The sequence below is a fragment of the Peromyscus leucopus genome, chromosome 23 (genome assembly GCF_004664715.2).
Source record: "Peromyscus leucopus breed LL Stock chromosome 23, UCI_PerLeu_2.1, whole genome shotgun sequence".
Classification (NCBI taxonomy): Eukaryota; Metazoa; Chordata; class Mammalia; order Rodentia; family Cricetidae; genus Peromyscus; species Peromyscus leucopus.
In genome coordinates, this window is record NC_051082.1 from 20048705 (window position 1) to 20059315 (window position 10611).

General features: G+C 50.5%; 1 protein-coding gene across 3 annotated transcripts in view; it reads right to left on the reverse strand.

Moving 5' to 3' along the window:
- Rimbp2 (RIMS binding protein 2) overlaps positions 1–5642 on the reverse strand; it is a 90317-nt gene extending 84675 nt beyond the window's left edge. For all 3 annotated transcript variants that reach the window (XM_028870200.2, XM_028870204.2, XM_028870203.2), the window contains exon 1: positions 5411–5642. The gene's annotated coding sequence lies outside the window, so the exon portion shown is untranslated. The remainder of the gene's footprint in view (positions 1–5410) is intronic.
- Between the last annotated feature and the right edge of the window lie 4969 nt (positions 5643–10611).

A 10611-nucleotide genomic window follows, 5' to 3' on the forward strand; every position in this document is an offset into this window, starting at 1 on the left:
GCCCAGCTGGTTGGTAGCCCAAAAGAAAAGGCCTGGGGGCGGGGGCTGGAGAGATGGCTCAGCAGTCAAGAGCACTGACTGCTCTTCCAAAGGACCCAGGTTCAATTCCCAGCACCCACATGGTAGCTCACAACTGTCTGTATCTCCAGTTCCTGGAAACTCAACACCCAAGGCAAAACACCAAAGTACATGAAATAAAAATAAATAAATTTGAAAGAAAGAAAGAAAGAAAGAAAGAAAGAAAGAAAGAAAGAAAGAAAGAAAGAAAGAAAGAAAAAGCCTGGTATACTACTTTCCTTGCCAACTGACATCAGATGGAGCTTGGGTCCACTCACTCAGCCCTCAGGAGTGGCTGTGATAAACAACGTTGAAGGTGCCCAGATCTCACTGCACCTGTGCACCTGGTGACGGGATGTCCTCTCCATCCTTTGGGACCTTGCCAGCCTAGAACCTGTTTTGGCCTCCAGAATGTGGTGTCAGAGCCAGCCTTGGGGCTGATTCGAGCTTGTCCTTGTGGGGACTCGACTGTTTCTACTCTGCTTCGTCTCCCATGCCTTTGGCCAGACCTCACACATAACTGGAGGACAGAGGGCCAAGAGCTAGATAGAAGTTAAGTAGTCATCAGTGCAAAGCAGGCTGGCCCAGCTGCCTCCAGACATGAGCAGTAGCCTTGGCTGGACACTGAGGTCCTCCAGCCAAGCCCAGTCATGCTGAGAAGCAGTTTCACCCACCTGGACTGGAGAGCAACAAATGGATGGCTAAAAAATGAATTGTTTTAAGCCACCAAGCCTGGGGACAGTCCACACATGGTGCCACTGTAATAGTAAGAAGCAGACTTGGCATCCCAAGACTCTGAGGACAAAAAAAATCTAAACTTCTCGGGCTCCCCACACTTCTACACGAGGGTGCTATCCTGTTGATATTGACAAGGACCCCTCCCCTTGTCTCACTTGGAAACATCTTCCTCTGCGTACGAAGGTTCCAGGCACACTTCTAAGATGATCCCATCACCCTACCCATGGGCTTTTCTTCGGAGCACCCTCACCCATCACTGAGGGAGACTATGTGTCCCATGCACTTGGTCAGCCTGCTGCTGCAGTACAAGGTGACGGTCACTACCCGGTGGCATCTGTGAGTGGCCACATAGTACCCTCACAGACCATGGTACCACTGAGAAATCTTGCTTTGTGGAGCTATCCCTTGACCAGGACGCTAGGGACCCAGCATTCCCCAAAAGATAGGGTAGGTGAGCACACAGTCTCCTTAAACAAGCTGCTGTCCCCAAAGGAAACTGGACAGCCTCTCATGGTGTTTTAAGCGGCATGGACTTTGGGGGACAGGCGCATCATAGGCTTCCTTCTCCAATCTCCACCATTAAGATGCTTCTCAGATTCTCCCTGTGTGGGGGCAACCTGGCCTGACCCGCTCCCCCCAAGTTTTCCTGCTCATAGTTCGAAAGGGAGTTTCAAAAGCTGCATGCTGCCTTTGGCTGTCCTTCCCTTACATGACCCCCTGGGGAGGTTTGTTTGTTTGTTTGTTTGTTTTTTGGTTTTGTGTTTTGGCTTTTTGTTTTGGATTTTCAAGACAGGGTTTTTCTGTAGCTTTGGAGCCTGTCCTGGAACTCACTCTTTGGACCAGGCTGGCATCGAACTCACAGATCCACCTGCCTCTGCCTCCTGAGTGCTGGGACTAAAGGCGTGCACCACCACTGCCAGGCTCTGATAAGTTTTTATTATCAATTTAATCATGGTAAGATCTAAGCAGGAGTCTCAACTGAGAGAGGGCCCAGCTCAGGTCCTATGTGAAGAGAATTGTCTTAACTGTTGATTGACATGGAGAGATCCAGCATACGGTGGGCAATGCCGCCCCTAGGCAGGTAGTCCTGGTTTGAATAAGGAAGCTAGCTGAGTACAATCCAAAAGAGCAACCCCATAAGCGGCATTCCTCCATGGCTCCTGTCTCAAGTTCCTACCCAGATTTCCCCAAAAGACACCGTGACCTGGAAGTATAAAATAAAATAAATCCTTTTCCCTCAAGTGGCTTTTGGCCATGGTGTTTTCACAGCAACAGAAAGCAAAGTGGAACCCCCCCTCCCCAAAGGAAGGGACAGTGTTGCCAAACAGCCCCCCGAGGTGCTCAGCATCTCACCCATCACTTCAAGTAAGGAAAATCCATTCCTGGCTCCAGGCTTTGTCGTCCTTAATAAACTACAGCTCCTTTCTCCCAAAGGGTGGGACTTGGGGAATGGTTCCCATCTCTGTTCACATCCAGCCTCCCAGGATACTTGGAGCCAAGTTAGACTCTGGGAGAAGCCATGTCTTCCTTGGTCAGTCGGTCGTTCTCTACCATCTTCTTATTTATTTATTTATTTATTTATTTATTTATTTATTTATTTATTTATATTATTGTTGTTGCTGTTACTACTATTGTTATTTACGTGTGTGTGCAGGTCTGTGGCGTATGGGTCAGGGTGCACGCTTTTGTGATACGTGAAGGGACAATCTTTTGAGAATCCTCTCCTTCCACCATGTGGGTTACGAGAATCAAGCTCGTGTTTTCAGGCTTAGCAGCAACGCCCCCCCCCCACACCTACTGAGCCGCCTCTCAGGCCCTGTAGCTTCATTTGTTTGAGACAGGCTCTCTTACTTAACCTAGAGCTCACTGATTCCTTTAGACCCCTGGTCAGCAAGCTCCAGGGGCGCCCCCATCCCCCCATCTACTCTCCTCCTTACCCTCCAGCTCAGGGGTTCCAGGTGTGCTCTGCCACACTGGGTTGTGTTGTGGATGCTGGGGATCCAACCTCAGCTCCCTGAGTTTGCGCAGCAAGCATTCCACTGACTGAGCCAGCTCCCCAGCTCCCAATTAGTCTATTTTTGAGATGTAATTCTTTTTATTTCATGGAGGTGTGTTTCGTTTGCATGTATGTACATGCACTCTGTGCCTGCTTGGTACCCAGAGAGGCCCAGAAGAGGGTGCCAGACGTCCCCGGAACTAGAAGTGGGTAAAGTTATAAGCCACCACATGGGTGCTGGGAACCAAACCTGGGTCCGCTGCAAAAGCAGCAACTGGTCTCAACTGCTCAGCCACCTCTATGGCCCCGGCCAGGTATTATTTTAAAAGCATGGGAATCAAGAGGGATTCTGGGTAAAGAGCAGGCCACCTGACTGGCCTGACCCACAAGAGGGACTCCGATCCATTTGTGTGTTACTCTCACTGGAGTCTTACAAAAACAGTGTCCGCTGCCCCCCACCACCCAGTCCTCCACCCCAACTCCCTGTTCTGCTCAGGTCGGCTTCCTGAAGATTCTGCTTGGAAGGAAGCAAGAACCAGATGTATAAACAGTAGAGGATGTGGTATGGGGACCCTGGTGCCCATTGTCCCTCTAACCAGTACCTCAGCTTCTTGGCTGGCCCAGCTGGTGTCTGGGGACAGGCCCATGTCAGTACTGCCAGCATTTGGTGTGGGATAATTCTCTGCTTTGGGTCCTGACCTGCATGGCAGGAGGTTTGGCCTACCTTGGCATACCACTAGTTGCTCCCTTTCCTATACCAATCAACGTGCCTCTGGCATCACCAGGTGACTCCTGGGTTTCTTCTGAGAATGACCAATCTAAACTGTCCCTCCTGGTCACTTCCATGAGTGAACTCCAGATAGCCAGGATACAAGGCTCACCCTCCATTAACTCTACCAGATACTTCCTTTGTTACAAAGAGAGATGAGCCAGGGGGTGGGCAGCCTGTGTCCTGAGGCTGTCCGGTGGGTGGAGGTGGTGGCTTAATGATGTGGTTCTCTCTCTCTCTCTCTCTCTCTCTCTCTCTCTCTCTCTCTCTCTCTCTCTCTTCAGAGCCTCTTGAACCAGAAGCCCACAGAGGAGCCAGTTATCCAGGGTAGCTTGGGAATGTCTCCATCAAAGTGCCGTGTGGGCACAGGCTTCTTGTGAGTCTCCAAATGAATTGGCACTGGTCTCAAAGTGCTGCTTGATCTGAAGTGTGGCTGTGAGGGCCACACCAGAAAAAAAAAGCAAAGGATCAAAGGCCAGGAGGGCTGGAGATGATCCACCCTATGTTTCTGACTGAGTTCGGGTTTCTGTTGCTGCAATGAAACACCATGACCCAAAAGCAAGCTGGAGAGGAAAGGGATTATTCAGCTTACACTTCCATATTGTTGTTCATCCTCAAAGGAAGTCAGGACAGGAACTCAAACAGGGCAGGATCCCAGAGGCAGGAGCTGATGCAGAGGCCATGGAGGGGTGCTGCTTACTGGCTTGCTCCTCACGGCTTGCTCAGCCTGCTTTCATATAGACCCAGGATCACCAGCCTAGGGGTGGCCCCACCCACAATGGTCTGGGCCCTCCCCCATCAGGCACTACTTAAGAAAATGCTCTTTTACTAAAAAATGAGCTTCTGACTTGGGTTGCTCATTTTTTAGTAAAAGGGGGACCTGTAGGGTCCTAGTCCCCATTTTGGGTAACTGTTGCCTTACTTGCTGACCTTGACCTTGATATCCTCCCTATGCTAATTCCCTGTCGGGTTCCACCCTCCTGAATATTTAAAGAAAGATCCTTGTCTGGTGTATCCTGCATAATGGGCATTAACAGCTTAGATGCAAGATTGTAAAACATCAGTAGCAAATTTCTGCCCTCCAGGGTTCTCCCATTGTGCTGCAAGCCTGTATTTAAGACCTCCTCCCTCTTTCAATAAATGGCATGGGGGGGGGGAATTTATACTGTATCAAGCTAGTAATAGAAAAATAAATAATAAATAAAAATGAAAAAAAAAAAAAGAAAATGCCCTACAGCTAGCTGAGTCTTATGGAGGCAATTTCCCAATTGAGGTTCCCTTTCAGATGACGCTAGCTTGTGGCAAGTTGACACAAAACTAGCCATCACAGTATCCTTTTAACATCTCATGATCAGAAGTTAATATATTTTGAACATCACAAAAGCAACAAAAAAGCTAAAGAATTCACTCATGTCATGCTGGGACAATAGCGAAGCCATCCTTCTGTTACTTACAGAGTGGGCTTTGTCCACATCAGGCATTTGTGGGCAGCACCCTGTTGGCGCTGATCCACCTCAATAGAAGGGAATGCTGCTGTTCTAACCATAGCAACAGCAGTTACAGACCCTCCTTTAGAAACCTCTGTGAACAATAGGAAACTCGTGGAGATCAGAAACCTGCGAAGATGCCTCCGGTCTTAGCTAAGGCGTTCCCATTTTCACCTCATGGTGCTGAGCTGTGTTTAGCAACCTCAGAAATGGAAGGCATAGTCAGGTTGGCTTCCAGAAACATGGTCCCCCACTGTTGCATTTACAGGTTTTTCTGAGCCTCTTAGGAGAGCAGTCGCCACCCCCAGTCCCACCCCATCTTTGGCTGCTCAAGGGTCGCCACAGCACGTGAGGCCGTCCTACCTTCAGGACCTGTTCCAAGTTCTCCAGTTTGGCTTGGAGCTGGCGTTTCTCCTTCACAGTGAATCAAGCTCTCCTCTCAGGTCACCACGGAGAGCCAGGCATGTTCAGCCTTCACCTGTGAGCAGAAGGACAGGAGGCATGAAGGCCGTTAGGATCTACCCAGAATGGGAGGGGGGACCACAGTGGTGCCCTCCCAGCACCTCTGCAATCTCTTCTGGAGTGGTAGAGAGTCTTGAGTCTTTCTGGACAGACTGCCTGGGGATGTTCATACAAGTCAGGGCCACTGGGCACCCAGTGGTGACATTCCTTCCTGCCCCTTCCCACCTCCACCACACCCACAGTGATTGGTTCCAACTTGGAATGAGACCCAGTCCTGGTATACGGGCAATACTCTATCCCCTAGATATATTAATTGACTGGGGAAGTCCTGTGACCCTTGTGTAAAAACCTGGTAAAAAGGAGGCCCTCTTCTCAGTGGACCTGGGAAATTGGGAAGAAGGGCTAGAACTCTTGTGAAATTTGCCACCATAAAAGAAGAACAGGTCTTGGATGAAGTCAATGAAAGGACACAGGGCCAAGACACACAGAGGGAAAATGCTTGAGCACCTAGATCCAGCTATACCCAAAGCTCTTTATCCTTCTATCCAAGTTACTTGGGTCAACTAAATCATTTTCTGTCCCTTATACCATGAGAATACTAATAGATAAGAAAGTGTTACCCAAATGTCCTCAAGGACTAATTCTTCTGTCTAAAACCTGGCCAGTATTGACATTGCATGATGTCAATCCAATGTCAACACACACACACACACACACACACACACACTTTTCTCTGGCTATTGTTGTTTTTCTAAAGCAGGTCAGGGCATGTCACTGACAAGAGAAATCCCTGCACTGAGCTCCTATAGATTTTTTAGGAGGAAACACCATATTCCAACCCAAAGGCAGACTTCTGGCTCCTTTCCCTCCTCCCCGAATGTTGGAACAGACTGTCACAAAGCCGTGTTTTCCACCTCCAAAAATCCTCATTGTCTTAGAGACTTCATAAGCTACAAGGCTTATACTAGACTAGACAATTTCCCTGACTCCAAGAGAAAGCGGGCAGGATGTGGCACTCCTGGTGGTTACAGGGGCTGCTACCGGGGGTGGGGGGTGGGGTGTCACGGGGATGTCTGGTAGGCAGGAGCTCATGCAAATCATCTTGTCGCCACCTGAGGCCTCTGGCAACAAACTCGGAAGAAGATGTCACAATCTACTTCAGTCAACTGGTCCTCACGCTTGAACCTCAACCCCAGGGCACAGGTTTGCTGGAAGCTGCCACGTTTCATGTTCCCACTTGTCAAGAGAGTAAAGGGATGCGTGGGGGGGGGGGTCCCCCGGGATGGAGGGGATTTTGAGCACTCAGAAGTTGGTCAGTATGGCTTTATGAAATGTTTGCAAGCCCAGTCTCTCCTGCTAGAAACTTCCTGGGGTTTCCATCAAAATCAAAGTCAGATCCAGACTCCCCAGAAGTAGGAGCTTCTACACGGTCTACCTCTCTTTTGCTGGTCTGGCCTGGGCTATCACATGCTGAGGAATCAGGCCCGTTCCCACCCCTGACCTTTCTCCCTTCGGGACTCCATGACCTGCCATGATATACCTTACCCATCCTGCACCACTCCCATTCCGGTCCAGCCCTGTGATTGAGCAGAGCCCCATCTGGCAGGCTGCCCTACCCACAGACGGTAATGAAAGCCTCGCCCTACCACCTGCCTCCACCCACTCCCAATTTGCCACACTCCTTTCTTCCAGGCCTTTGCAATGTGGGTGATGATCCCGCACAGAAGCTGGCTCCTGCTGAATGTCACTGGAGCTGTCCCCAGAAAGCACCCTGTGTTGCTTCAGCTTGTCGTCAGAGAGCATCCTCTGTCAGGCCTTGTGGGGTCAGTTATCCCAGATCTTAGACTGATGGAGACACAGGTGGGACCCTACCTAGCCTCACCCCTGTTGCTCTTTGTCTGAAGGCTGTGTACCCCAACCCCCACCCCATAGCTATTGACCCTCTGTCCTGCAAGTACCCAGTCTTTATAAGGACCCCGACTCGGTCTCCTCCATTGCTTTATCAAGGGCTTGGGACTCTGCTTCACCCTACAGCTAGGACTCGGAAATCCACGTGGCACAGTCCCCAGTGGCCCTGGAACCCAGTGACAATGACTGTTTTGAGCACAAAACTATGTAAGAAAGGCTCTGGCTGGTCCTCTTCCAGCCAGAGACAGTGCTCGGAGTGGGGAAGACCACCCTGGAGCCATGTCCCGGAAGCCACTGCCCACGCAGGGCAGAGCAGGATGGGATTCGCATCCAGGCTCCTCACTAGTTGGTAGCCCCACCCAGGACATGCCTCTCAAGTATCCAGGAACACACTGCATTAGTCAGAGGCCTGACTCCTATTTCTGCTGGGTGAAGAGGGGGAGGGGCACTGGACCTGACAGGTGGGACTCTGTCCAGTGGCCCTGGCTTTCATGGGAAAGGACACAGACCTGTCGTCTCTACATGCAAGCACTCTGAAACCTGCTGCTACCTCAGGGCCCAGTGAGCAGAAGAGGTCCGACTGCCCTGGTGGCCCAGGGTACACCAGGAACCTTAGCACTTTGGCTCACAGGTCCCAGCAGAGCCCAGCCCATGGGGTGGGGGTGGGGGAGGGAGGTGAGAAGGGAAGGAAGAACAGATGTGTGTCTGTCCAAAGGTGTGAGGCTTACAGCCCACATTTCTATGACCATAAAGCACCCCCATGTTGCCGTCAGAGATGTGCTCGGCCTAGAATGTTCTCCTGGGAACTGAGCTAAGCTGCTTCCTGCAAAAGAGAAGCCCTCAAAGCCACAAGGCACCCAGAGAGACCTCCCCAGGACAGACAGTACAGAATCCAGATGGCCAAAGGATAAGGCCACACCGCTCTCCTTTGTCCCAAACATAAAGAGGCTTTGAGGTCTCTGCACGTATGCAAGTATCTATGGAACAAAACAGGAAATAAAAACTTAGCCTATCAAATTCTAAATGTCTGTGTGTCATCCTCACAAACTTCCATAATGTTCTCGATTAAACTACTGCCTCCATTTTTCATACTGGCATTCGATAGTTGGATGTGGATTCTGCCAACAGGGTCACCGGATTTACAGATTGCAGCTCAAAAAGTCCTTGGGCTACAGATTAACTGATACAACACCGTGTTTGGGGACTTGGCACCCCCAGGCTTGCATGCTACCCCATCAGGCAGACAAAGCTCACTCAGCAACGCTGGCCGCCGGGTATCTGCTCGAACATTTCCAGTTCACAGCTGATTCTAGAGGGAGCCACAAGGTGCCTGGCAGGGAGAGATGCAGAACACTTAGCCACAGCTACCCGAAGCAAACCTCAGCCTGCCATGGGACAGCTGTCCCTGCCTGGGGGCAGCTCACAGCTCTGCCTAGCTCAGCCAATGAAGAAATTAGAATTAGTTTGTGAGAGCAGTAAACAGGTGACTTTGCAAGCCTCGAGGCACTGGGGACATTTTCTGCACTGTGTCCCAGATTTCCGGGCTCAATGCTCCTTCCTCCACCAGGCTGACTGCCAGAGGGACTTTGGCGCCGTGTTTAATAGTCTGGACCACATCTGGAACTCAGAATCTATCAGCTCTGCTTAAGCTCAGGAAGAGTGGGGGCCACACATCTCCTCTCATCCATAATTAATATTGCTCTCTTCCTAGGGGCTACTAAAAAGCAGATTGCAACTCCAGGCAAGAACCTAAGAAGGGAAAGAGCGGACCCCTGAAGTCTTCCCGGGAGCCAGGTTTGTATTGACAAGCCCCTGCCCACTGTGAATCAGATGTAACATTCACTGTTGTCCTGGGACTTCCCAGCTACTTGAGGACACAAGATGCTCAGCCCACGGGCAATCTGGTGAGCTGATGTCTCATGGAAGGCTCTAAGCCGGCAAGCTAGCTCACCCAGAACTGGGAAGAGAACAGAGCCCGGCCAGGCTGGCAAGGGGGCGGGACAGATCTGGGAACATCTCTGCCAGCCTGCTGTTCCTGTCTGGGGCCCTGTGAGTCACCAGGCTCCTCTGACATCCCTGCAAAGCAGCTTAGGGAAGGCACTCTCCCTCGGCACCTAGAAGCCTACTCAAAGATTTATCTTTTCTTATAATTTTAATTATATGTATGTGTGCCTGTCTGTGTGTGAGAATATACACATGAGTACAGGTACCCCTGGATACCAGAGGCATCAGATGTCCCTTGGAGGCTGGGGTGAGAGGTGCTTATGAGCTGTGAGCTGCCTGATATGGGTGCTGGGAACTGAACTCAGGTCCTCTGCAAGAGCACTAAGTGCTTTTAACCTCTGAGCCATCTTTCCAGGCCCCTAACAGGTTTTTTTAAAAAGGGAATTCTGGGAAGAGGCCCATAAGTCTCTGGCCTTAAGGAAAACACAAAGCTGAACTAAATCCTATTTTTCAGAAATAGGGATGCCCAGAGGCTGGGCCAAGAGGTTGCCTTGGAGCCCTTACTGTGACTGCTTCTGGGGGAGTGCTGGCTTGGCCAGAAACCCACCCGGTCCCACCAAGGCTGGAGGTGGGGGGGGGCTGAAAGGGAGGAATAAAGCTAGCCCATGGACCAGCTCCCCACCAGCCCTATCATTCTATATCCAGTGCTTAAAACAAATGTCCCCATCAACTGCTGTGACTCCTGGGCTGAGAAGGTCACAGAGCCTTCTCCTGTGTGCACCCTTGGTGTGCCTGTGCCTGGGTTGCTTTGAAGAAGAGCTGCTTTGAAGTAGAGAAGCTGATGGGAGCAAGGGAAAGGGCACTAACTGGAAAGCACATTCATTTTTAAAATGTGATTAAAATATCCACGACGCCACCTCAACTATTTTCAAGTCCAGTGATACTAAGATACTAAGCTGGCTTCTCCCACCCTCCACGACTGCCACCCATGTCTAGACCTCTGTCTCCTTAAACAATAGCTCCCAACCTCTACTCCCTTGGACCTAGGGAGTATTTTCTGTCTCACAATTGACTACTCCAGGGACCTCATTTAAGTAAAATCAAAACCAGACCTATAATTGTAGCTATTCAAGAAGAATAGAAACCCAGTCTTGAAAATAAACGGAGAAGATGAGGAGGAAAGCAGAGACGCACCGGGAGCGACACGACAGACGCAGAACGACCACCACACCCCACCACACGGAGAGATC